Genomic DNA, 26,231 nt, shown 5'->3' with positions numbered 1-26,231 from the left:
CGAGATACCAATAACAAAAAGTAAAATTGGGCTCGACCATTGCCTTGCAGAGGGCGGAGATACCAATAGCTTAAAGTAAAATTGGGCTCGACCATTGCCTTGCAGAGGGCCGAGATACCAATGGCAGAAAGTAAAATTGGGCTCGACCATTGCCTTGCAGAGGGCCGAGATACCAATGGCAGAAAGTAAAATTGGGCTCAACCATTGCCTTGCAGAGGGCCGAGATACCAATGGCGGAAAGTAAAATTGGGCTCGACCATTGCCTTGCAGAGGGCCGAGATACCAATAGCAGAAAGTAAAATTGGGCTCGACCATTGCCTTGCAGAGGGCCGAGATACCAATAGCAGAAAGTAAAATTGGGCTCGAGCATTGCCTTGCAGAGGGCCGAGATACCAATGGCAGAAAGTAAAATTGGGCTCGACCATTGCCTTGCAGAGGGCCGAGATACCAATGGCGGAAAGTAAAATTGGGCTCGACCATTGCCTTGCAGAGGGCCGAGATACCAATATCAGAAAGTAAAATTGGGCTCGACCATTGCCTTGCAGAGGGCCGAGATACCAATCGCAGAAAGTAAAATTGGGCTCGACCATTGCCTTGCAGAGGGCCGAGATACCAATAGCAGAAAGTAAAATTGGGCTCGACCATTGCCTTGCAGAGGGCCGAGATACCAATGGCGGAAAGTAAAATTGGGCTCGACCATTGCCTTGCAGAGGGCCGAGATACCAATAGCAGAAAGTAAAATTGGGCTCGACCATTGCCTTGCAGAGGGCCGAGATACCAATAGCAGAAAGTAAAATTGGGCTCGACCATTGCCTTGCAGAGGGCCGAGATACCAATGGCAGAAAGTAAAATTGGGCTCGACCATTGCCTTGCAGAGGGCCGAGATACCAATGGCGGAAAGTAAAATTTGGCTCGACCATTGCCTTGCAGAGGGCCGAGATACCAATAGCAGAAAGTAAAATTGGGCTCGACCATTGCCTTGTAGAGGGCCGAGATACCAATAGCAGAAAGTAAAATTGGGCTCGACCATTGCCTTGCAGAGGGCCGAGATACCAATAGCAGAAAGTAAAATTGGGCTCGACCATTGCCTTGTAGAGGGCCGAGATACCAATGGCAGAAAGTAAAATTGGGGTCGACCATTGCCTTGGAGAGGGCCGAGATACCAATGCGGAAAGTAAAATTGGGCTCGACCATTGCCTTGCAGAGGGCCGAGATACCAATGGCAGAAAGTAAAATTGGGCTCGACCATTGCCTTGAAGAGGGCCGAGATACCAATAGCAGAAAGTAAAATTGGGCTCGACCATTGCCTTGTAGAGGGCCGAGATACCAATAGCAGAAAGTAAAATTGGGCTCGACCATTGCCTTGTAGAGGGCCGAGATACCAATAGCAGAAAGTAAAATTGGGCTCGACCATTGCCTTGCAGAAGGCCGAGATACCAATAGCAGAAAGTAAAATTTTGCATTTGTTTTGAAATTTTGATTTTTTTTTTGATTGATTTTTTTTTTTTTTTTTTTTTTTTTGAGATAGAAATGAGTGTCCATTTTTACTTTGAGATGAGAAACATGGTTGGAAATTGCAGGGGAAAGCTTTGATGCATGTTGATTTTTTTTTGTCTTTTTGAAGGAAGAAGATTTGATGAACATTCATGAAAATAAATTCCAAGTTTATGAAAATATGTACATGATGTTGACTTGTGATTGATTTTTTTTTTAACTGGAAGATTATGAAACTATGACACTCTTTTTTTTATTGAGTCAATTTGTTTTCTTTGAAATCAACAAATTTATGAAGATTTAGACCTTCATTTTATTTTTTACAATGGATGTCAAATTCTAAAGTCAAATGTTCAAACTTGTGTGCTCAACATTTCTTTCGAAACATTAGTGTATGCATGCCTGATATCAAGGGTTGGGACAAATGTGTGGAAGGATTTGGAAGGGTTATGGCAGGTATAGGGTTGGCTACTTGGGCCTCTTATTCCTTAAAACAGTTACAAATGCCAATGTGAGGTAGTATATACTCAGAAGCTACTCTAGTTTGGGGCATGGTAAAAAGATAGGTATGGACAAATGTATCTGTGAATTGCGAGGGAATAAGTCATGAATCAGGGAGTGAGAATATCATGTGAGATTTACAAATTGCCCTAATTTTGGTGGTGATGGATTTTTGAAGTTTGGGGCGAACCAAGATCATGCGAGGCCCAACAAGGGATGCCCTGAGATTTGAATATTCACATGCTACTCACAGAGTTATCCCTAGTTTTGGGTAAGAGTCAATTAAGCGAGGTTCAAAACAAGGTTGCCCCCCACTTTGGGTTTACGAATGATAAGATGGACTCAAAATCATACAAAGCCCCAAAATGTCTACTCCTGTTTTGAGGGTGGATCTATGAATTTCAGTGCGGACAAATCTGAGAGGCCCAATAAGGGATGCCCTGGTCTTGGTACGAACCGAATATACAGATGAAACAAAATGTGAGATTAACAAAGTTGCCCCATATTTTGAATGGGCCAAAAACACATGAAACTCACAAAATTGCCTTAGTTTTGAAGAATGGGCGGAAAGGTTATGTAACACTTACAATGTTGCCCCTTAGTTTGGGAATCGGGGAAAGAATTTGAACAGGATATGAATTTGTGATGGATATGGAAATGACTGGCTTGAAAGGATTACCCCAATTGGCTTGATTTTCCTTTGTATAATCTCAATCAAAAGGGAGTTCCCTTCATCCGAGGACATTTATTCTTCATCATTATCTTTTTTTTTTTTTACAACTGCATTGTTAGTCATTTTTGTCTTGTCTGAAAATTAAGCTTCATGAAAAATTAAGCAACCATTATTCAATCTGTGTGGACTTTTATTGGGCTTGTAATGTGGCTTGGGCTAAAGGGTGTTGAAAGAAATGATATAAAGGCTCAAATAAATTTTTGTGGGTTATTTGAAACAAGAGTTACCATCTGCACCTTGTATCAGTCATTCGTCAACACTGTTGACTTTCTTTGCTAATTTGCAAATTTCACTCTTTGTTTGTCATCACTTTGTGATTCTTTCCGTTTTTGCTTCACTTTCGAGGAATTCTCTTCATTTGATCACTAAGTGTGTTCCTTTGCAATTTGAGTTGACTTCTACTGTGATGGTAATCCTTGTTTGGGTAAAATTTGAAAAGAAATTTCTTTTTGGCTCGAATTTGGTATCAAAGGATATATTTTTATTTTATGGATGAAGAAAGATGGCCACACATCATTTCAAATTTTTGATTGCTTTATTTTCAAAAGATTAATTAGGAGACAAGACTAAATGATCTCAACAAAAGTCATTCATTTTTTATTATTTATTCATTTTTTCCTTGTTTTTGTTTTGTCCTAACAGATTTAGGAATCTCCCAAATGAAAGCCAGTGGAGGTAATGGAAAATTTGCCCCAGTGTAAAACTTTGTGTTTATTATTTGGGCTCAAGAACATGATTGGGTCAATCTCTGGTTTGGTGGAGGTCGAAGGATGATGTTTTCAAGCAATGCATACACAGATACCTCTTAAGAATATGTGATTTGATCACTTGACTACATGAGATTATGACATCCATTACATTTTTTTTTTTGAAATCTCATAAAATGGATGATTTGCATCGAAAATAATTGACTCAACTTTTGCGTATTTTTTTTTTATGCATGAAGAAAAGTAAAATGAAATGAAAATGATGATACCAGTTGAAAAACAGATTTTTTTTTGTTTTTGTTGTTTTTTTTTTTGTTTTGAAAATTGGGCTTTGCGGACCAGTCTGAAAACTGGACCTTGCGGACCGATGTGGAAAATGGGCTTTGTGAGCCATTGGAAAAATTGGGATTTCTTGGCCAATGGAAACTGGGCCTTGCGGGTCAGCATAGGAACTGGGCTTTGCAGGCCAGTATGGGAAATAGGTTTTGAGAGCTATTGTGGAAATTGGATTTTTTTTTTTTTTTTGCCTTTGTGGAATTTGGGCCTTACGAGCCAGCATGAAAACTGGGCTTTGCAAGCCAGTATGGGAAATGGGCTTTCTGGGCCAATGTGGAATCTGAGATTTTTCGGCCAATGTGGAAACTGGGCCTTGCGAACCAGCATGGAAACTGGGCTTTGCAAGCCAGTATAGGAAATGGGCTTTATGAGCTATTGTAGAAATTGAGATTTTTGGCCTTTGTGGAAACTGGGCCTTGCGGGTCAGCATGGAAGCTGGGCTTTGCAAGCCAGTATGGGAAATGGGCTTTATGAGCTATTGTGGAAACTAGGCCTTGCGGGTCAGCATGGAAGCTGGGCTTTGCAAGCCAGTATGGAAAATGGGCTTTATGAGCTTATTGTGAAAATTGAGATTTTTGGCCTTTGTGGAATCTGAGTAGTGCGGGTCAGTATGGAAACTGAGCTTTGCAGGCCAATATGGGAAATGGGCTTTATGAGCTATAATGGAAACAAGGGGTTGGGAACCAATGCAGAAACTAGGCTTGGTGAGCAATGCAAAAATTGATATGAGAAAACTTGATTTTAGAAAAATGTTTGAAAAATGTTTTTTTTTTGTTCACTTTCTGACACGGGAAAATCCAGATTGAATCGGACCCGAGGAGAAGTAACATAGAAGGAAGTTGGACTTACCAGGCACATTGACCCAATGGATTAGATGACCTGAGCTGTGTGAACTTGTCACAAGAAGATGACAAAGAAAACATTTTTTTTTGCATGTTTCAAAGCTTATGGAACAAGCTAAAAGAAATTCATTTTTTTTAATTTTTTGTAATGAGAGGATCTCACAAGATTGAACTAGAGAAAATTTTGCAACACTACTAGACTCAATGGGCCCAACACTATTCTTTTTACAACCATGACAAAAATCTTCAGACAAAGGTCTGAATTCCTTTATTTTTTTTTTTGCACAAATACTTATCCACACAAATGCAAAGGGAAAATTTGAATTGAAAACACAAAATCTACATTAACATGCATTTTTTATTTTTCAGAAATTCAGATGCACTGGTTCAAGAGAAACCACATATGACAAAGGGGCCTAATGGGCTCAAAAACTGTTCATCTTTCATTCTCAGATTTTTACTACAAATTCAAAGAAAATGACAACTTGGAAGATTGTACTCTAAAGACATTGTTGAAAATTTGCACTTTGATACTTCTTTGAGATTTTTGGATTGACTTTTATTTTACAAGACTACAAAGAAAACTAGGTCAAGCTTGGACCTGAAGAAAAATCGAACCAAATGCGAGGCAGTCTCAGCTTAACGGGCCGGACGGACCAAAATGTGAGTGCGACACAAGGAATTGAAAATATTTTTATTTTTTTGTTTTAAAGAGGAGTTTGACATTATGTGAAAATTATGAAACATGATGAGGGAAATATTTTTTATTTTATTATTATTATTATTTTTTTTTGAGAAAACAAAACTAAGGAAAACATTACACTAAAAATGGGCCCAGATGGGCTCGACGATAACTATTCCTACTATTACACTGAAAAAAATTGAAATCTAACTTGAATTTTTTTTGTTTTTTTTTTTGACAAATCTCAGAATGATACATCATTTAACAGCAAAAATGTGAAACAAAATGTTTTTGACATATTTTCAAAAGAAGTAGACTCGAGAGAAAACCACGAAGGCCATTGGGCCTAATGGGCTCGAGCACTATTCCCTTTTTTCAATATTTTTTTTATTTTTAGATTTATTCAGAATGTAGAAGAAGGAATAAAAATCAAACAAAATGGTGTGATGTGCAATTACAAACATGCCAAAATAATTCTTTACTCAAATTTATATTTCAGAAGAATTGGGTTTAAAGAAGGCTAACATGACAATGAGGCCCAATGAACCTGAAAAATGTCCTTTATCATGAAAATGAAAAACAATTTTGAACACTTCAAATTTTACATCACTCCATTTATTATTTTTGAAAATTTTCTATTTATCATATTTTTTTTATATTTTGTTTTATTATTTTTTGGTGAAATCGGATCATCTAAGAAGTCTTGTATTGGGCCGGATTGACCCAACAAAACCCTACCCGTTTTCAGATTCTCAAAAAATTTTTTTTTCAGAAAGACCGGGACCGACACCAGACGGTTGCAGCGACCGGAACTGTAGCCACAGTGGATTTGCTCGGCTATAAAATGGGTACCCCTTCGGCGTCTGAGCGGCATTTTCCCGATCTCGCTCTCTCTCCATCCTTCTCTCTTCCTCTTCTCTCTCTTCTCTCTCTTCCTTGAGCGTCTGGATTTCTGCGAGGAGCCTCTGCCCCCGTGTGCTTTCGGAGGCGTCCCAGTGCTGCGACGAGCTTCTGTAAGCCCTTCCACTTCCAGGTAAGTCTTCTGAGCTCTTCGATCTTTCTTCCCTCTTTTTCCTGCTCTCCCTTTCTTTCCTTCTTCCCTCTTTCAGCTTTCTGTTCTTCTTTCGATCTTTCCCTCTCTCTCCTTTTTCGTTTTTCTTTTCCCTTATGCTTTCTGTTTATTTTTTACTCTCTAGCTTTCTGCTTCTGCTTTTCTTTTTATGCTTTCGCTTTCCATTTTTGCTTTCCTTTCCCTCTCCCCTTTATGTTTTTCTTTTTTGCTTTCCTTTCCCGCAAGCTCTTCTATTCTTCCTTTTGATTTGTCTGCTTTTATTTCCGTTTCGCCTTTCTCTGCATTTCCTTCTGAATCTTCTTTCTTCCTTTTTTTTAATTTTAAAAACTTAAAACACTTAAAAACACAACTGTCTTAAATTTAAGGGGTATATAGGCTGGAAACCAGACGTTTATCTCCCTTCGTTTGAAGGTATGGCAGAGACAATCGGGTAGAACAACGCCACGTACCCCATAAAAACAGAAAACTTAAAAAGAGAATTTTATTTGTATGAACCGAACATGGACCATATGGACAAAGACAAAAGGACATAGATCCGTTTAGGAACCTCTTGCAAGGACCATGAAACAGATTCGAGACCAGACACTGAAATGACAAAGACTAACCGGATAAAATAAACTTAAAAGGAAACAAAAACAAATAAAGAAAACACCGAACAAATAAACCAAAAAAAAAATTTTTTTGTTATGCTTTTCGTTATGTTTTTGTTCTTTTTACCTTATTTTTTATGTTTTAGAAAACTTAGAGAGGAAGGATGAGCGAGATGGAGATGGAGAGGTACACCAGTCAGCGGTGGCGACCTACTGACGATCAGGTCAAAATGATGACCAATATCTACAATTACGGGGTCACACATCCCAGCAGAGCCCAAGTCGTCAAGATTGCGTCTCGACTAAGGGTTTTCGCAGATGCCAGCGAATACAACGTGCACTGCTGGTTCAACAACCATGGCAATCGGGTCAGGCGCTGGCAAGCGGAGATGGACCCCACTGGCACTCTCTTCTCACAACTGCCGCTATACATGTATGGTAAGCATCCTGATCACCTCCATCTTTCTTCTTTTTTTGTTTCAATTTTTTTTTCTTCTTCTATTATTGATACTTTTTTTTTTGGAAGAATATGGCTGGGTAATTATGAGGGCGCCGAGGCTGCTGGACTTGTTCCCCGTTCCGATCATCATCGACGACGACAGGGACGAACGCCAAATCCCTCTACCCATGCCTCTCGCATTCCGAACCAGAGCTCCCTCGACGGAGCTCTCCCTTAGACCACCACAACCAGCCCGAGAATATTTTCATTGATTTTTTTTTTATTTTAATATTATTTTTATTTTTTTTTGTTTTTTATTTTGGACTGTAAGCTTAACGATCATCAGTGATCGAACCATGAACATCCTTATCTTGTTATTGTTATTTGCTTTATTTTTTGTTTTATGTTTTATTTTGCTTTTTTATTTCTGAATTTGTAACTTTGCACCCTTTTTTGTTATATCTGCTTTTTCTCTTTTTTATGCATTTTTATCTTATTTACCAAATGTTAAGATCGTATGAGTGTATTTAAATTGATGTCCTTGTTCAAAATCAACTCTCCAACCTTACTATAATTCTCTCTTGATGATGAAATAAAATAGATTTTTTTTATTTTTTTTTTTGATTTCAGTCTAAACAAAAATTCCAATCAAATAATCCTTTGAGACAATGAAGAAGAGGACATAAAAAATATTTACAATGAAGGAAAAAAATAACATCGAAAGATGAGAACTAAAACTCAAAATTATTTGCATGAAACAACGAAGAAATGGGCTCAAGATAAGCCTCTGATGGGAAACAAGATGAAATACACGTTGACACGACTGTATGGATGGAAAACATGCCTCGCGAGAAAACAATTAAATTCGGGCAAATCTAACACTGCAACTTTGTTTTTTTATTATCAATTTTGCTATTTTCGAAAAACAGGAGTTTGGCAATTTGCAATAAAGACAAGCGACTCAAGATTTTTCCAATTTCTTCATTTTTTTTTTTGAAACAAATTAAATAAAAAAAATGAAAAGAACAGACAACGCAGTTCAAAATCTCTAGTCAAAAATTATAAAGCTGTGAAAATATTGCCCCGGTATAATTTGGAAATTAACATGAAACAGAGTCAATAAGGCGATTCATCATTCAGAAATCCCCACATAGGAATTCTTGGTCAACCATCGCAGGTTTTAGTCATCACATTCTTCATTTGTCTGATCAGTTTCTCACAGTAATTGAGGAACGTTTCAGTCCCCTTAGGCGGGTCGGAGAGTGGCAATGCAGACTCACCATCATCTTCAACGAGCGTCCACTGAAATCGGGACGAGCATCCTCTTCTCACATCATCTGGACGAGCGTCTTCTTCAAAACGAGCATCCTCTTCTGCCTGGACGATCGTCCTCTCTAAGCGTGTTGGACGAACGTCCTCTTCTCACATCATCTGGACGAGCGTCTTCTTCAGAGAGCGGGACGAACGTTCACTTGGCGTCACTCTGTGACGAGCGTTTCTGCGTGCCTTGTGGTTGGTTCATCTCTATAGTTTGTTGGAGACTCTTCCAAGTTCATTTTTAGCTCCCGCAATGATATATAATTTACGATCTATGCTGCCAAGGGACACACCATTTAACTTGTTCTTCGTTTAAACTTGCACAAAGTTACGCCCATTCATTTACTCTTTTCCCATGTGGTTCACAAGGAACAGCCTAAGACAAGTGCAAAAGTGCCTAAAAGTCACTTCTTTTTCCAATGGTGACCCCTGTTCACCTGACTGAGTACCTGTGATGGACTTTCTGTACAAAATCCAATTTTCTCTCGGGTAATCGTTTACAATGTCCTTGTAATCGATTATATACTGCAATAACTCGTCCATGGGGTACAAGGAATTTAAGGCGTCTCCAGTCTCACGGGAAATGAACCACAAATACAACACTGGTAGACAACATAACATCTTTTCCCCTTTTAAGTTCGTAACAACGATTAAGGGTCCCATAAACTTCAGCCAGGACGGGACATGGGTATATTGCCCGATTTAGTTGTATAGAGCTTTGGCCTCAAGACGTGCATTTAATATTTTCCCAAATTCTTCCCCTCTGACAAACTCACCAAATTCTTATACCCCTTGACTCAAATTCCATGTTAATTTCCATTTTTACCATAAGGATTTAATCACACATTTATAATTTCTCGACTAGAATCCACAAAATGTGACAAGACTATAAAAAAATGAGCTAAGAAAGAAGGAAAAAGCATAAAGAAAAAAAATGTATAAAGAGACATGATGATATATACAAGGTGCGTGATTTTTATTAAGCAAACATGAGGGCTACAGGAATACACATTTCTCCCTTTTGTGCCTTATCAAAGGTTGAATGACAAAAGTTCTAAGGCCAAATATATGCACTCACAAGGATAGCTTCCTAATGCTTAAATCAGGTCACCAGAGCTATGGCTCTTTTCAGTGTTTCTCCACAACAGTCAGAGTAATCAACTAGATGTGGAGACACAAATGAAGAGAACAGACTCTAGCTGTAGTTCTCACGATAGCCAAACAGGAAGTACATCCCAGAGTGACACCGCTACACAACCCCTCTATTTCTAAGTTGCGCTCAGACCCGGGTATAGGGCCTCACTCATGATATGCATATTGTGTGGAGGGAGATTATAATGTAAAACAACAATTGCAGCATAAACACAAATAAGTAGATATATCAGACATAGATAAGGAACAATTACTTCAAAGATAAAGAACAACTAAAAAAAAAACTCACATGCGACTTGATGAGAGTGTCGCACCTCCCACAAAAGTTGTGCATAAAAGAATGCAGTATAGTACTAGGAAGTGACTCCTAGGTCGTCTCTCAAGGACCAATTTTGGTTGAGTCTCAGATCAAACACGTAGTGGGGGGGTTTTTTTGAAAGTGTTTTTGTGATTCAAAATGAACTAAATTAAAATGGAAATTAAATAAAACCAAACATAATTAAAAACATTGAAATAAAAGAAAACATTAAAGTGAATACTACAATAGGTAAATATCCAAACGCAATTGAAGCTATTAAAATGCAACGAGTAAACTAAACATTGAAAATAATTCATCACGGAAATGACACAAAGAGAACAAGTTAAATAGTAAACTAATTTGCTGAATAAGTAGAATTAATTTTAAAACATTTAAATGCATTTAACAATGAAAGTGTTGTAACATGTAGACTATAAAATCCATCCTTGATCAACGCGTGAAGAAAGGAAATAAAACAAACCGTGTGGGCCACTCCAATTTTATCATCGTGCACACTGTTGGAGCTACTTCAAATAAAATCAACTCTTCATTAATCAACGCTTCTGCAGTAGCTCATTAATTTATAGACTAAAAACTTTAATAAAAAAAATGTGTCACGCCCCATTAATTATTCTGCTTAGTCACCTCCCTGCTTCCATTAATACGTGTGACACGTGTTCCGTGCCATTAAAGAAGCACACACCCTCACTCTGCATGCCACCGCCAGGTGTCAAATTGGAAGGTTCTGAGTTTGATAGTGGAAGCCAAGTGGCAGCGCAGGAGAGAGTGTCCGTTTGACTTGGGAAGAAAAATTAATTTTTTTGAAACACTCTTCCCTTCTCTGCGTGCTCCTTCATCTTCCTCAGAAAACCAAACCTCCATTTTTCTCCTCCATCTCTCTAGAGACCTTTCTTCTTCTCTCTTCTGCAACTCACCCTCCTTTGCTCCGTTCACGTTTCAGCACCGTGAGAAGCGTCCCTGCACCGTGAGCTTTCCATCAAACCGATTGGTTTTGGATTCTGAAACGGGTAAGTTTCACGTCCTCAACCACTCTTCATTTTCAACATGCAAGCTTCGTTTTAATCTGCATGCACCTTCTCTGAACCAGTATTGGTTTTTCTGTAATTTTAGTTTGAGGAGTTTTGGGGTTTTAAACGTTAAGGGTAGAGGAGTATACTGGAATCTGTTTTCTCTCTCTCTGAAGAACGAACGCACGTTGCTTAATCCGGGTAAGGGAAGCTTATTGGTTTAATTCATGAAATTTCTGTACTGCATGTGCGTTATGTGATGCTTGAAATATGATTTATGATATTGGACTTTGGAGTTTATGAATATGATTCTGAGATGATATGAGAAAACGATGCATGTATGTACTGGAAATTATATGCTGAGTGTATGAATGTTCTGTAACGTTGTATGTGAATGATTTTGATATTTGAATGTTAGTATATGATGTTGATTAAAAGCATGAGAAGCATGGAAAAATACTATGGTATGATTGATTTAATGCATGAAAGTGTATACTGGAAAATATGGTTACTGTATGTGGAATGTAAATATGAAAATCCTATGAAAATGAACGTTCGTATCGATACGGTCATTGACCGTTCGGTATTATCAGTAAATTCTTGTAGTAGTCGGACCCTTTCATTTGGAAAGGACTCCCTTTGAGGACGAACGCCCTCTTAAATAGCTTACGTTTGAGCATTTGGCCAGACGTACACTTCATGAGTGTTGCGTGAGAATTGAGAAACTTGATAACATCCTTTTGAACTCTTAGTCAATTTGTAAGACAAAAATTTTAAGTATCTTATCTTATAGAAATCCCAAACTTCTTTGATTTTGAATCAGTGAAAGTTCCCTACCTAAAAAACGTACGTCCTGAAGTGGCGTTCGGTCTTAGACCGAACGCTCGTCCCAAAAAGAGTGAATGATAAGTAGCGCTCGGTCTGATACCGAACGCTCGTCCAAAATGCGTATGCGATAAAGAACGCTCGGTCCTATACCGAACGTTCGTTCCTTCCTAAATTATCAACGAGCGGTAATAGCGTTCGTCCCAAATTTGAAATAACGTTCGTCCTTAAAATCTAAATAGCGTTCGTCCAATAATCCTAGTAACGTTCGTCCAATATTTCAGTGACGTTCGTCCAACAGTTTCATTTAGTGCTCGGTCATTGACTGGCGGTTTGTCTTCTGAATTAAATCTTGTTTAGTTTATTTATCCAAACAACTTGTGATTTTATCTATCCATTGGATTTGCTCAAGTGTTACTGAACTTAGATTGTTCTAAGTATTATTTGGATCTTACTAGAATCAGTTCATTTAACTGATTCGAAGGAGTCTTTCTTGGTCTAGCTCTTGACGTTCGTCCTCGTTATGAAGGGGAGTGAACGTTCGTCTTTTTAAGAAAGTGGAACATAGAATGAAAATGTATTTCAGAGGATGAATTAAAATGTGCGAACCATATATGAAATGATATTATGATTTTGGAATTTGAACGAGCGTTCCAGGGTGGAACGACTCTTGACTGGATATTGATATTTGTAGTATGAACGTGGTAAGCTTAGATGGTGATCCATCCTGATATTCCGTGAGTGCTCGTTCTCAAGTAGAGATGAGTATGTCATTCGGGGGAATGGCAGGAGGTCTAGTCCATAACTGTAACTTGGACATAAAAGACTAACCTCAGGTGGCTACTGATGAGTATTCCAGTCACTCACCTGGGTGCACGGACGCCTTAGCTACACAGGTTTCATACAGTCCGGACGGTCGGTCTAGTATCAGGATTTTGGTTGAGTTAATGTCTGATTTGAATGCATGTGTTACGAATAAATTGATATGTTTGATATGTATGAACTGTATGTTTGACTTGAATTAAATTCAATAAGCTTACCCTTGCGTTTTCCATTGTGTTGTCTCGTCTATGTATACCCGTCTTGTCGAATGCAATGATCATCCGTGTGGATGTGAGCAGATGGTGAGGCGTTACTTGAAGAAACGCTGGAAGAAGAAAATTTGGAGGACGCCAACCTCGTCGAAGCTGAAGTGAAGGCCGAACAGTGAACGTTCGGTTCTAGTTAGTGTATTTAGAGTAGCGAGCGGCTGTGAGCGAGCGCTCTTTTGATTGTAAATAGTTGGACGTGCGGTCATTATTTTGTACACCGTTCGTCCTTGTTTTTTTGTAAACGCTCGTTAATTCTAATATATGAAAGGCCGTTCGGCCATTTGTTTAATCTGTTCCCTTTAATATTAAAACTGTTTTGGGTTATTGATACGTGTAATTATTCTAAGTATATGGTTGATGACTGTATAATTTTGGGATGTTACATTATTGGTATCAGAGCAGTTTTGTTCTCTTAAGAACGCTGTAGGTTATGAGTGCATTGCGTTTTTGCTATGTGCTTATTGTGTGTTTAATGAGTTACTGTTTTAACTATTAGACATTACTAACGTTCGTTTTCTCTGGTCCAGAAAACGATGGCACCTAGACTCCCTCCTCCACCCCAACCTAACGAGCCTGATGCGTCCAACAACGCTAGGTTGTTGGAGACAGTGATAGACCGCTTACAGCAGCAGAACACGACACTGATGGAACAAAATGCCACTCTAATGCAGCAGAATCAGAGTGCCATGCAGAGTTTGGAAGCTTCACGTGCCAACTCTGAAACTACACAAAGACAACTAATGGAGATCTTAGCAGCGACTAGGCATCATTCAGGGGCGTCTTCTTCCAACGCTGCCCCGCCTATTGCCGAATGGAGCTTGGAGAGTTTCCTCCAACACCATCCTGCTAAGTTCAGTGGAAAGGGTCTCCCAGACGAAGCGGACCAGTGGTTGAGCGATATAGAGAAGATCTTCAATGCCAAACGATGCCCGGATGAAAACAGATTGGCGTACGCTGAGTATTTACTGACTGGAGAAGCGAGCCATTGGTGGTCGAGCGCTAGAGCTATTCTTACGGACGCGCAACAACCGATCACCTGGGAAGTATTTAGAAACAAATTTTATGAGGAATACTTCCCTGACAGCGTACGGTTTGCAAAGGAGGTAGAATTCCTACAATTGGTTCAAGGAAATATGTCTGTCTCGGAGTACACCAATAAATTCAAACATCTCGTCAGATTCAATACTATGGCCACAAGTGAAGTGTGGCAGTGTAGAAAATTTGAGAACGGATTGAGGAGTGATCTCAAGGTTTTAATTTCCAGTCTATGTATCCGGACGTTCCCAGCCATGGTTGAGAGGGCTAAGGTACTTGAGAAAAATATGGCTGAGGCGGAACAACAGAAGAAACAACAGACGTCGAGAGGACCAGTTATGTCGAGACCCAATGTGTATAGGAACAGGACCCCATACGCTCGTCCAGCCCAGTCGAGTGGTTCACAATCTATGGTAGTTACTGGACAAGCCAATCAACAAGGACCGGTCAGATGTTTTCAGTGCGGAGGACCTCATTTCAGATCTTCATGCCCTCAGTTGGTTGGAGGGAAATATTGCACTCGTTGTAAAAGAAATGGTCACCTGGAGAACGAGTGTAATATGGGCGGACGTGCAGTGATGAGGCCGCCGAACGCTGGAAGGACTCAGCAAGGAAGAGGTGGACGAGCCCAAGCTGTAGGGCGAGTATATGCGATCACTGGTGCAGAAGCAGCGAGTTCAGGTACGCTCGTCACTGGTACCTGCTTAGTTCATGGAATTCCTTGCTGTGTGTTGTATGATTCGGGGGCAACACACTCCTTCATCTCGAAGGCGTGCGTTGATAAGTTGGGATTAACCGAGAGTGAGATGCAGTTCGACTTGGTGGTGTCAACCCCAGCGGCTGGAGAGGTTAGGACGTCTACAATGTGCGTTAGATGTTCTGTTGAAGTAGAGGGGCGTAGATACAAGGTGAACTTAATATGTTTGCCTCTCAAGGACTTAGAAGTGATTCTGGGAATGGATTGGCTGAATACCAATCGCATTCTCATAGATTGTGGGGCTAAGAAACTAATTTTTCCTGAGGAATGTGAAGAAGAGTTGGGAGTGACGCTCAGTCAAATTAAAGAAGATATAATGGAAGGCGCCAGTTGCTTCTTAATCATGACGCATGAAGACCGAGAGCCGGCGGATAAGAGTTTTGAACGTTCGTTCAATAAGTACGCTGAAGGACGAACGGTTGTGGACGAATTCCCGGACGTTTTCCCGGATGAGGTGCCTGGATTGCCTCCCGTTCGTGAAGTTGAATTTACCATAGATTTGGTAACTACTGCGGCTCCTATATCCGTTCAACCGTATAGAATGGCACTCGCTGAATTGGTGGAGCTTAAAAAGCAAATAGAAGAGTTGATGGACAAGAGGTTCATCCGTCCAAGCGTGTCACCTTGGGGAGCGCCCGTGTTATTGGTGAAGAAGAAGGATGGCAGCTCTCGGCTTTGTATTGATTACCGTCAGTTGAATAAGCTGACCATCAAGAATAAATACCCACTGCCTCGCATTGACGATCTACTGGACCAGTTGTATGGAGCGAGCGTTTTCTCTAAGATAGACTTGAGATCAGGCTATCACCAGATTCGGGTCAAGGAAGGAGACATTCAGAAGACAGCCTTCCGTTCACGTTATGGACACTATGAGTACGTGGTCATGCCGTTCGGTGTGACGAACGCTCCAGCAGTCTTCATGGACTACATGAACCGTATATTCAGGCCGTATTTGGACAAATTCGTGGTGGTGTTTATTGATGATATTCTCATCTACTCCAAGAGTTGTGAAGAGCATGAGGAACACTTAAGGGTGGTACTTGGAGTGTTGAGAGAAAAGGAGTTATACGCTAAGTTGTCTAAGTGCGAATTCTGGATGAAAGAAGTGCAATTTTTGGGTCACGTCGTGTCCGCTGGTGGAATTTCAGTTGATCCGGCTAAGGTGCGAGCGGTCTTGGAATGGGAGAGTCCGCGCTCGGTTACAGAAGTTAGAAGTTTTGTAGGGCTCGCGGGCTACTATAGGCGTTTTATAGAAGGATTTTCTAAGATAGTAGCACCGTTAACCCAGCTGACCAGGAAGGATCACCCGTTCGCTTGGACCGATAGGTGTGAATCCAGCTTCCAGGAGTTGAAGCAGAAGCTGACGAGCGCTCCAGTATTAGTAATTCCGGACACCTCCAAACCTTTCGAAGTGTACTGTGACGCATCTCACCAAGGTTTGGGGTGCGTTCTTATGCAAGAGAAACGAGCAGTGGCGTACGCCTCACGGCAGTTGAAAATACATGAGAAGAATTATCCAACACATGACCTAGAGCTGGCAGCGGTCGTCTTTGCTCTAAAGATTTGGAGGCACTATTTGTATGGATCCGTTTTCCAAGTCTTTAGTGATCATAAGAGCCTCAAGTACCTCTTTGATCAAAAGGAGTTGAATATGAGGCAGCGGAGGTGGCTTGAATTCCTAAAGGATTATGAGTTCGAGTTGCTTTATCACCCTGGTAAAGCGAACGTTGTAGCGGACGCACTAAGCAGGAAGTCGGTTCATGTTTCAGCTATGATGGTGAAGGAACTCAATCTAGTGGAGAGCTTTAGAGATCTAAGGTTGCAGTTCGAGTTGGAGCCGAACAGTATCAAATGCTTTACTTGTAGGATCTCCAGTGATGTATTCGACCGAATCAGAGTGAAACAGCGAGAAGATGAAGAGCTGGTGAAGATCTTGAACGCACTCGGTACAGATCAAGCTAAGCATTTCAACACCGGAACGGACGGTCTTTTACGCTACATGAATAGGACGTGCGTTCCAAATAATGGCGAGCTAAAAAGAATCATTCTTGAGGAAGGACATCACAGCCGTCTTAGTATACACCCTGGTATGACTAAGATGTATCAAGATCTCAGGAGCTCATTCTGGTGGCCAGGAATGAAGAGTGATGTCGCTCGTTTTGTGGCATCCTGTTTAACTTGTCAACGTGCCAAAGCCGAATACCAAAGACCGGGTGGCTTATTGCAACCTTTGGAGATTCCCGAATGGAAGTGGGACAGCATTTCAATGGACTTCGTGACTCACTTGCCTCGCACGGTCAAGAATCACGATTCTATTTGGGTAATAGTGGATCGTTTAACAAAGAGTGCTCACTTCCTAGCGGTCAACTTAAAGATGTCTATGACCAACTTGGCCAAGCTCTACATCAAAGAGATCGTTCGTCTGCATGGAGTGCCGTCCAGCATCATCTCTGACCGAGACACAAGATTCACCTCTCGGTTTTGGCAGTCGCTGCAAAGCGAACTGGGCAGCAAACTCCAAATGAGTTCAGCGTACCATCCTCAGACGGACGGTCAATCTGAGAGAACAATCCAGACGCTCGAGGATTTATTAAGAACGTGCGTACTCGATCACATGGGCGTTTGGGATGATATACTGCCGTTAGTGGAGTTCACCTACAACAACAGCTTCCAGTCGAGCATTGGAATGGCTCCTTTCGAAGCACTTTACGGACGCAAATGCCGCACGCCATTTTGTTGGTTTCAAGAAGGAGAAAACATCTTGACGGGACCGGAACTTGTGCAACAAACGACTGACAAGGTGAAATTAATTCAAGAGAGATTGAGAACGTCCAGAAGCAGGCAAAAGTCATACGCCGATAAGAGGAGGCGACCACTAGAGTTCAAAGCTGGCGATCATGTTTTTCTAAGGTTGAATCCAACTACTGGAGTAGGAAGAGCGTTACGATCAAAGAAATTATCTCCCAAGTTCGTGGGGCCGTACCAGATCACAAGGAAGATTGGACCAGTTGCATACGAAATGGCTTTGCCTCCTCAATTGTCCAACCTTCATCCGGTATTTCACGTCTCCCAACTCCGAAAGTACGTGTCTGATCCCTCGCACATATTGGAGCTGGAGGACGTTCGTCTTCGACTAGACCGAACGCTTGAGATGAAGTCGGTTCGCGTTGAAGACGTTCGCACTAAATTACACAAAGGGAAGGACGTTCGTTTGGTGAAAGTGGTGTGGGACGACAAAACTGGCGATTCTACTTGGGAAGTTGAGGATGCCATGAAGGACTTATACCCTCATCTATTCCCTGGTAAGTCTTCAATTTTCGAGGACGAAAATTTTTTTTAGTTAGGGGGATTGTCACGCCCCATTAATTATTCTGCTTAGTCACCTCCCTGCTTCCATTAATACGTGTGACACGTGTTCCGTGCCATTAAAGAAGCACACACCCTCACTCTGCATGCCACCGCCAGGTGTCAAATTGGAAGGTTCTGAGTTTGATAGTGGAAGCCAAGTGGCAGCGCAGGAGAGAGTGTCCGTTTGACTTGGGAAGAAAAATTAATTTTTTTGAAACACTCTTCCCTTCTCTGCGTGCTCCTTCATCTTCCTCAGAAAACCAAACCTCCATTTTTCTCCTCCATCTCTCTAGAGACCTTTCTTCTTCTCTCTTCTGCAACTCACCCTCCTTTGCTCCGTTCACGTTTCAGCACCGTGAGAAGCGTCCCTGCACCGTGAGCTTTCCATCAAACCGATTGGTTTTGGATTCTGAAACGGGTAAGTTTCACGTCCTCAACCACTCTTCATTTTCAACATGCAAGCTTCGTTTTAATCTGCATGCACCTTCTCTGAACCAGTATTGGTTTTTCTGTAATTTTAGTTTGAGGAGTTTTGGGGTTTTAAACGTTAAGGGTAGAGGAGTATACTGGAATCTGTTTTCTCTCTCTCTGAAGAACGAACGCACGTTGCTTAATCCGGGTAAGGGAAGCTTATTGGTTTAATTCATGAAATTTCTGTACTGCATGTGCGTTATGTGATGCTTGAAATATGATTTATGATATTGGACTTTGGAGTTTATGAATATGATTCTGAGATGATATGAGAAAACGATGCATGTATGTACTGGAAATTATATGCTGAGTGTATGAATGTTCTGTAACGTTGTATGTGAATGATTTTGATATTTGAATGTTAGTATATGATGTTGATTAAAAGCATGAGAAGCATGGAAAAATACTATGGTATGATTGATTTAATGCATGAAAGTGTATACTGGAAAATATGGTTACTGTATGTGGAATGTAAATATGAAAATCCTATGAAAATGAACGTTCGTATCGATACGGTCATTGACCGTTCGGTATTATCAATAAATTCTTGTAGTAGTCGGACCCTTTCATTTGGAAAGGACTCCCTTTGAGGACGAACGCCCTCTTAAATAGCTTACGTTTGAGCATTTGGCCAGACATACACTTCATGAGTGTTGCGTGAGAATTGAGAAACTTGATAACATCCTTTTGAACTCTTAGTCAATTTGTAAGACAAAAATTTTAAGTATCTTATCTTATAGAAATCCCAAACTTCTTTGATTTTGAATCAGTGAAAGTTCCCTACCTAAAAAACGTACGTCCTGAAGTGGCGTTCGGTCTTAGACCGAACGCTCGTCCCAAAAAGAGTGAATGATAAGTAGCGCTCGGTCTGATACCGAACGCTCGTCCAAAATGCGTATGCGATAAAGAACGCTCGGTCCTATACCGAACGTTCGTTCCTTCCTAAATTATCAACGAGCGGTAATAGCGTTCGTCCCAAATTTGAAATAACGTTCGTCCTTAAAATCTAAATAGCGTTCGTCCAGTAATCCTAGTAACGTTCGTCTAATATTTCAGTGACGTTCGTCCAACAGTTTCATTTAGTGCTCGGTCATTGACTGGCGGTTTGTCTTCTGAATTAAATCTTGTTTAGTTTATTTATCCAAACAACTTGTGATTTTATCTATCCATTGGATTTTCTCAAGTGTTACTGAACTTAGATTGTTCTAAGTATTATTTGGATCTTACTAGAATAAGTTCATTTAACTGATTCGAAGGAGTCTTTCTTGGTCTAGCTCTTGACGTTCGTCCTCGTTATGAAGGGGAGTGAACGTTCGTCTTTTTAAGAAAGTGGAACATAGAATGAAAATGTATTTCAGAGGATGAATTAAAATGTGCGAACCATATATGAAATGATATTATGATTTTGGAATTTGAACGAGCGTTCCAGGGTGGAACGACTCTTGACTGGATATTGATATTTGTAGTATGAACGTGGTAAGCTTAGATGGTGATCCATCCTGATATTCCGTGAGTGCTCGTTCTCAAGTAGAGATGAGTATGTCATTCGGGGGAATGGCAGGAGGTCTAGTCCATAACTGTAACTTGGACATAAAAGACTAACCTCAGGTGGCTACTGATGAGTATTCCAGTCACTCACCTGGGTGCACGGACGCCTTAGCTACACAGGTTTCATACAGTCCGGACGGTCGGTCTAGTATCAGGATTTTGGTTGAGTTAATGTCTGATTTGAATGCATGTGTTACGAATAAATTGATATGTTTGATATGTATGAACTGTATGTTTGACTTGAATTAAATTCAATAAGCTTACCCTTGCGTTTTCCATTGTGTTGTCTCGTCTATGTATACCCGTCTTGTCGAATGCAATGATCATCCGTGTGGATGTGAGCAGATGGTGAGGCGTTACTTGAAGAAACGCTGGAAGAAGAAAATTTGGAGGACGCCAACCTCGTCGAAGCTGAAGTGAAGGCCGAACAGTGAACGTTCGGTTCTAGTTAGTGTATTTAGAGTAGCGAGCGGCTGTGAGCGAGCGCTCTTTTGATTGTAAATAGTTGGACGTGCGGTCATTATTTTGTACACCGTTCGTCCTTGTTTTTTTGTAAACGCTCGTTAATTCTAATATATGAAAGGCCGTTCGGCCATTTGTTTAATCTGTTCCCTTTAATATTAAAACTGTTTTGGGTTATTGATACGTGTAATTATTCTAAGTATATGGTTGATGACTGTATAATTTTGGGATGTTACAAAATGCATGAACCAAACAAAATGAAAATGACAATCGGTATTCAACAACATCAAATTAAAGTGCATCAAATTAAAGTGAAGCTTCTTCATTCCACCGTAACAACATTCACACTTTTAATTTCTTTCTTCCAAAATGAAAATGTTCCCAGCCAAAAAGACAACTAAGCAAGTGTGGCGGCTGGAGCTGTTTCTCTATCACTGTGTTTCATTCCAGCACCTATTCTCTAAGAAAAGAAAAAAATGAAAACTGAGAGCTGTTGGAAGAGAGAACCGAGAGAGACCCCCCGTGGGTGGCTGCTCACTCCCACTTAATCCCCCCTCTGCGTTGTCACTTGCTTCTTTTTAAACTAAAATGAACTTCCCCCCTCTAGGTTGCGGCTGGAGCTTGTCTTCACGCTGGACCGTAGAAGCTTCTTGCTTGTGCACCTCCCATTCTCTCCAAGCACACACCTGCTTCTGCTGGACGCAACCCCTGGACCGTGAAAGCTGCTGTTTCTTCAAAAGCTGCTGGACTTCAAAGCTGCTGGACAACTTCTTCTTTTTGCCACCACCTTCTTGATGGGCGTTAATGTGCTGGGTGCACCTCTTCACTTTGCTGCCAACGTGGGTCGTGTTTTGAAGCTAGAGTGTAACGTTGCTGGTGGATGCTTCCACTTTGGGCCGTGTGCTTTGCTGGAAAATGAAGCCGTGTGGTGTTGCTGCTGGATGATGACGTGCAAAGTTGATTCCCATGGGTTCTTGATGCCAGCGCATTCTCCAAGCATACCTCCTAGACGTTGCAGCCGTGGCAGCACCACTTGGACGTGAGCACTCTTCTTTACTGGACGTCAACCCCTTCATTCCATCCAGCACACCCTCTCCAAGCCCAAATGAATCCTGCTGTCCGCGTGAATGTGTTGGGAATGTGAAGTGTAACATCCCAAAATTATACAGTCATCAACCATATACTTAGAATAATTACACGTATCAATAACCCAAAACAGTTTTAATATTAAAGGGAACAGATTAAACAAATGGCCGAACGGCCTTTCATATATTAGAATTAACGAGCGTTTACAAAAAAACAAGGACGAATGGTGTACAAAATAATGACCGCACGTCCAACTATTTACAATCAAAAGAGCGCTCGCTCACAGCCGCTCGCTACTCTAAATACACTAACTAGAACCGAACGTTCACTGTTCGGCCTTCACTTCAGCTTCGACGAGGTTGGCGTCCTCCAAATTTTCTTCTTCCAGCGTTTCTTCAAGTAACGCCTCACCATCTGCTCACATCCACACGGATGATCATTGCATTCGACAAGACGGGTATACATAGACGAGACAACACAATGGAAAACGCAAGGGTAAGCTTATTGAATTTAATTCAAGTCAAACATACAGTTCATACATATCAAACATATCAATTTATTCGTAACACATGCATTCAAATCAGACATTAACTCAACCAAAATCCTGATACTAGACCGACCGTCCGGACTGTATGAAACCTGTGTAGCTAAGGCGTCCGTGCACCCAGGTGAGTGACTGGAATACTCATCAGTAGCCACCTGAGGTTAGTCTTTTATGTCCAAGTTACAGTTATGGACTAGACCTCCTGCCATTCCCCCGAATGACATACTCATCTCTACTTGAGAACGAGCACTCACGGAATATCAGGATGGATCACCATCTAAGCTTACCACGTTCATACTACAAATATCAATATCCAGTCAAGAGTCGTTCCACCCTGGAACGCTCGTTCAAATTCCAAAATCATAATATCATTTCATATATGGTTCGCACATTTTAATTCATCCTCTGAAATACATTTTCATTCTATGTTCCACTTTCTTAAAAAGACGAACGTTCACTCCCCTTCATAACGAGGACGAACGTCAAGAGCTAGACCAAGAAAGACTCCTTCGAATCAGTTAAATGAACTGATTCTAGTAAGATCCAAACAATACTTAGAACAATCTAAGTTCAGTAACACTTGAGCAAATCCAATGGATAGATAAAATCACAAGTTGTTTGGATAAATAAACTAAACAAGATTTAATTCAGAAGACAAACCGCCAGTCAATGACCGAGCACTAAATGAAACTGTTGGACGAACGTCACTGAAATATTGGACGAACGTTACTAGGATTATTGGACGAACGCTATTTAGATTTTAAGGACGAACGTTATTTCAAATTTGGGACGAACGCTATTACCGCTCGTTGATAATTTAGGAAGGAACGAACGTTCGGTATAGGACCGAGCGTTCTTTATCGCATACGCATTTTGGACGAGCGTTCGGTATCAGACCGAGCGCTACTTATCATTCACTCTTTTTGGGACGAGCGTTCGGTCTAAGACCGAACGCCACTTCAGGACGTACGTTTTTTTAGGTAGGGAACTTTCACTGATTCAAAATCAAAGAAGTTTGGGATTTCTATAAGATAAGATACTTAAAATTTTTGTCTTACAAATTGACTAAGAGTTCAAAAGGATGTTATCAAGTTTCTCAATTCTCACGCAACACTCATGAAGTGTACGTCTGGCCAAATGCTCAAACGTAAGCTATTTAAGAGGGCGTTCGTCCTCAAAGGGAGTCCTTTCCAAATGAAAGGGTCCGACTACTACAAGAATTTACTGATAATACCGAACGGTCAATGACCGTATCGATACGAACGTTCATTTTCATAGGATTTTCATATTTACATTCCACATACAGTAACCATATTTTCCAGTATACACTTTCATGCATTAAATCAATCATACCATAGTATTTTTCCATGCTTCTCATGCTTTTAATCAACATCATATACTAACATTCAAATATCAAAATCATTCACATACAACGTTACAGAACATTCATACACTCAGCATATAATTTCCAGTACATACATGCATCGTTTTCTCATATCATCTCAGAATCATATTCATAAACTCCAAAGTCCAATATCATAAATCATATTTCAAGCATCACATAACGCACATGCAGTACAGAAATTTCATGAATTAAACCAATAAGCTTCCCTTACCCGGATTAAGCAACGTGCGTTCGTTCTTCAGAGAGAGAGAAAACAGATTCCAGTATACTCCTCTACCCTTAACGTTTAAAACCCCAAAACTCCTCAAACTAAAATTACAGAAAAACCAATACTGGTTCAGAGAAGGTGCATGCAGATTAAAACGAAGCTTGCATGTTGAAAATGAAGAGTGGTTGAGGACGTGAAACTTACCCGTTTCAGAATCCAAAACCAATCGGTTTGATGGAAAGCTCACGGTGCAGGGACGCTTCTCACGGTGCTGAAACGTGAACGGAGCAAAGGAGGGTGAGTTGCAGAAGAGAGAAGAAGAAAGGTCTCTAGAGAGATGGAGGAGAAAAATGGAGGTTTGGTTTTCTGAGGAAGATGAAGGAGCACGCAGAGAAGGGAAGAGTGTTTCAAAAAAATTAATTTTTCTTCCCAAGTCAAACGGACACTCTCTCCTGCGCTGCCACTTGGCTTCCACTATCAAACTCAGAACCTTCCAATTTGACACCTGGCGGTGGCATGCAGAGTGAGGGTGTGTGCTTCTTTAATGGCACGGAACACGTGTCACACGTATTAATGGAAGCAGGGAGGTGACTAAGCAGAATAATTAATGGGGCGTGACATGAAGCCCATCATGTGAATGTGTTGCACGTTCCAGCCAAGAAAAAGTGTGGTGGCTCCCACTTCCTTCCAAAAAGAATAAAAGATTTCTCCATTTTGTCTTAGGAGGCCGTGAGATAACCAAGAGCTTTGCTTCCTTATGAATGCTACTGGACAATTTACGTGAAAGGCATGTATTTATGTGGATGTTTCCAAATGCATTTCTACCATGAGGTGCACTTTCTTGTAGCCAATCAAGAAGCTTAAAACCCTTTTAAGCTGTGGCCATGAGATGCTCCTAATTAATTACTTCCCAACAAAATTTAATTCCCAATAATTTCCCTATAATTAAAAAATGCAAATAATTAGTCATAGATAATTCAAATTAATCAAAATAAGAATTTCTAGTCAATTTAAGCACAATTAGCAAAAATGGGAAAATACTGGACATTTAAGCACAATTCCTTGATTAAATTCGATACAATAAGCTAAGTGAAATTGAGAAAATATTGACTCATCACGACTATTTCAAATATCAATCATAGATAAGGAAAAAGGGAAAAAAACATAAAGTAAAAACCACATCGAATTCGCTTATCTAATTAAATGGCCTGACTCTCTGACGTCCCCAATGGAGTCGCCATCTGTCGCAACCGGAATCGCGACGGGACGACGATCCAAAAAAAGGAAAAAGAAAGTTTGAAAAAGAGATTTGGAGTCGCCACCATAGTTTATTCTGGAAAACTACGGAAAAATCATAAAATGATAAGGCATGGTCTATTAGAACCAGATTCTTAGTTCGGGAGTCGGTTACGTGTAGGGAAGGTATTAGCACCCTACAACGTCTGCCTTAAAGCAGTACCTTTAATTAAATATGCGAATATGATGTGGTTTTCAAAATGTTTAACTTTCCCTTAAAATAAAAATCTAAATAAACAAAACATATTTTTTTAGTTTTTTTTTTTTTGGGCCCGACAAGGATTGACCTTGCTCCTACGTATTCCCATTCAGAATGAGAAATCAGGGTTCCGTAGTTCTTTTAGAAAACTGCTTGAAATTTTGTTTAGGAAATTGTTTGAGAATTTGTTATGGATAATTTTAGATTTTTGGGAGAGTGAACCTGACAAGGACTAGCCTTGCTCCTACGTATCTCCACTTGTGATGGAGAATCAAGGATCACGTAGTTCTGGCTGAGAAAATGTTTGTTGTTTGAAAATGTGGATGTTTTTAGTTTTTGAAGATTTTTATATTTTTTTGGTATTTTTTGATGTAATATTTAGATTTTTTGCGTAATGAGCACTAGGCTGATGTGTACGATCGCACGAGCACTCACACGACTTTTTCCTCTTATTGTTTTGCGTAATGAGTACTAGGCTGATGCGTACGATAGCACGAGCACCCACACGGCTTTTTCCTTTTATTGTTTTGCGTAATGAGTACTAGGCTGATGCGTACGATCGCACGAGCACTCACACGGCTTTTTATTTATTTTATATTTGGGCAATAAGTACTAGGCTGATGCATACGATCGCACGAGTACTGATACCGATATTTATATCATTAAATGTTTTTTTTTTTTTTAAGTTTTATATGTTTTTTATTATTATTATTTTTTTGTAATTTTTATGCAAAACGAAACAAAATAATCTAATAAATATAAATA

General features: G+C 40.3%; 3 long non-coding RNA genes across 3 annotated transcripts; 2 read left to right on the top strand and 1 right to left on the bottom strand.

Annotated features, from left to right (window-relative positions):
• Positions 1-11,085: 11,085 nt before the first annotated feature.
• LOC128196757 (uncharacterized) lies at positions 11,086-13,278 on the top strand. Its single transcript, XR_008249121.1, has 3 exons — positions 11,086-11,191; positions 11,295-11,392; positions 13,138-13,278. It is a non-coding gene; the product is annotated as an uncharacterized LOC128196757 (long non-coding RNA).
• Positions 13,279-18,551: 5,273 nt separating this feature from the next.
• LOC128196760 (uncharacterized) lies at positions 18,552-20,752 on the top strand. The gene is made up of 3 exons (XR_008249123.1): positions 18,552-18,665; positions 18,769-18,866; positions 20,612-20,752. It is a non-coding gene; the product is annotated as an uncharacterized LOC128196760 (long non-coding RNA).
• A 1,335-nt stretch (positions 20,753-22,087) lies between these two features.
• LOC128196761 (uncharacterized) lies at positions 22,088-24,281 on the bottom strand. Its single transcript, XR_008249124.1, has 3 exons — positions 24,176-24,281; positions 23,975-24,072; positions 22,088-22,228 (listed from the first exon to the last, which is right to left on the bottom strand). It is a non-coding gene; the product is annotated as an uncharacterized LOC128196761 (long non-coding RNA).
• Positions 24,282-26,231: the final 1,950 nt, after the last annotated feature.

Source organism: Vigna angularis, chromosome 5 (assembly GCF_016808095.1).
Source record: "Vigna angularis cultivar LongXiaoDou No.4 chromosome 5, ASM1680809v1, whole genome shotgun sequence".
Lineage (NCBI taxonomy): Eukaryota > Viridiplantae > Streptophyta > Magnoliopsida > Fabales > Fabaceae > Vigna > Vigna angularis.
This window is presented reverse-complemented; position numbering and strand designations above follow the sequence as displayed.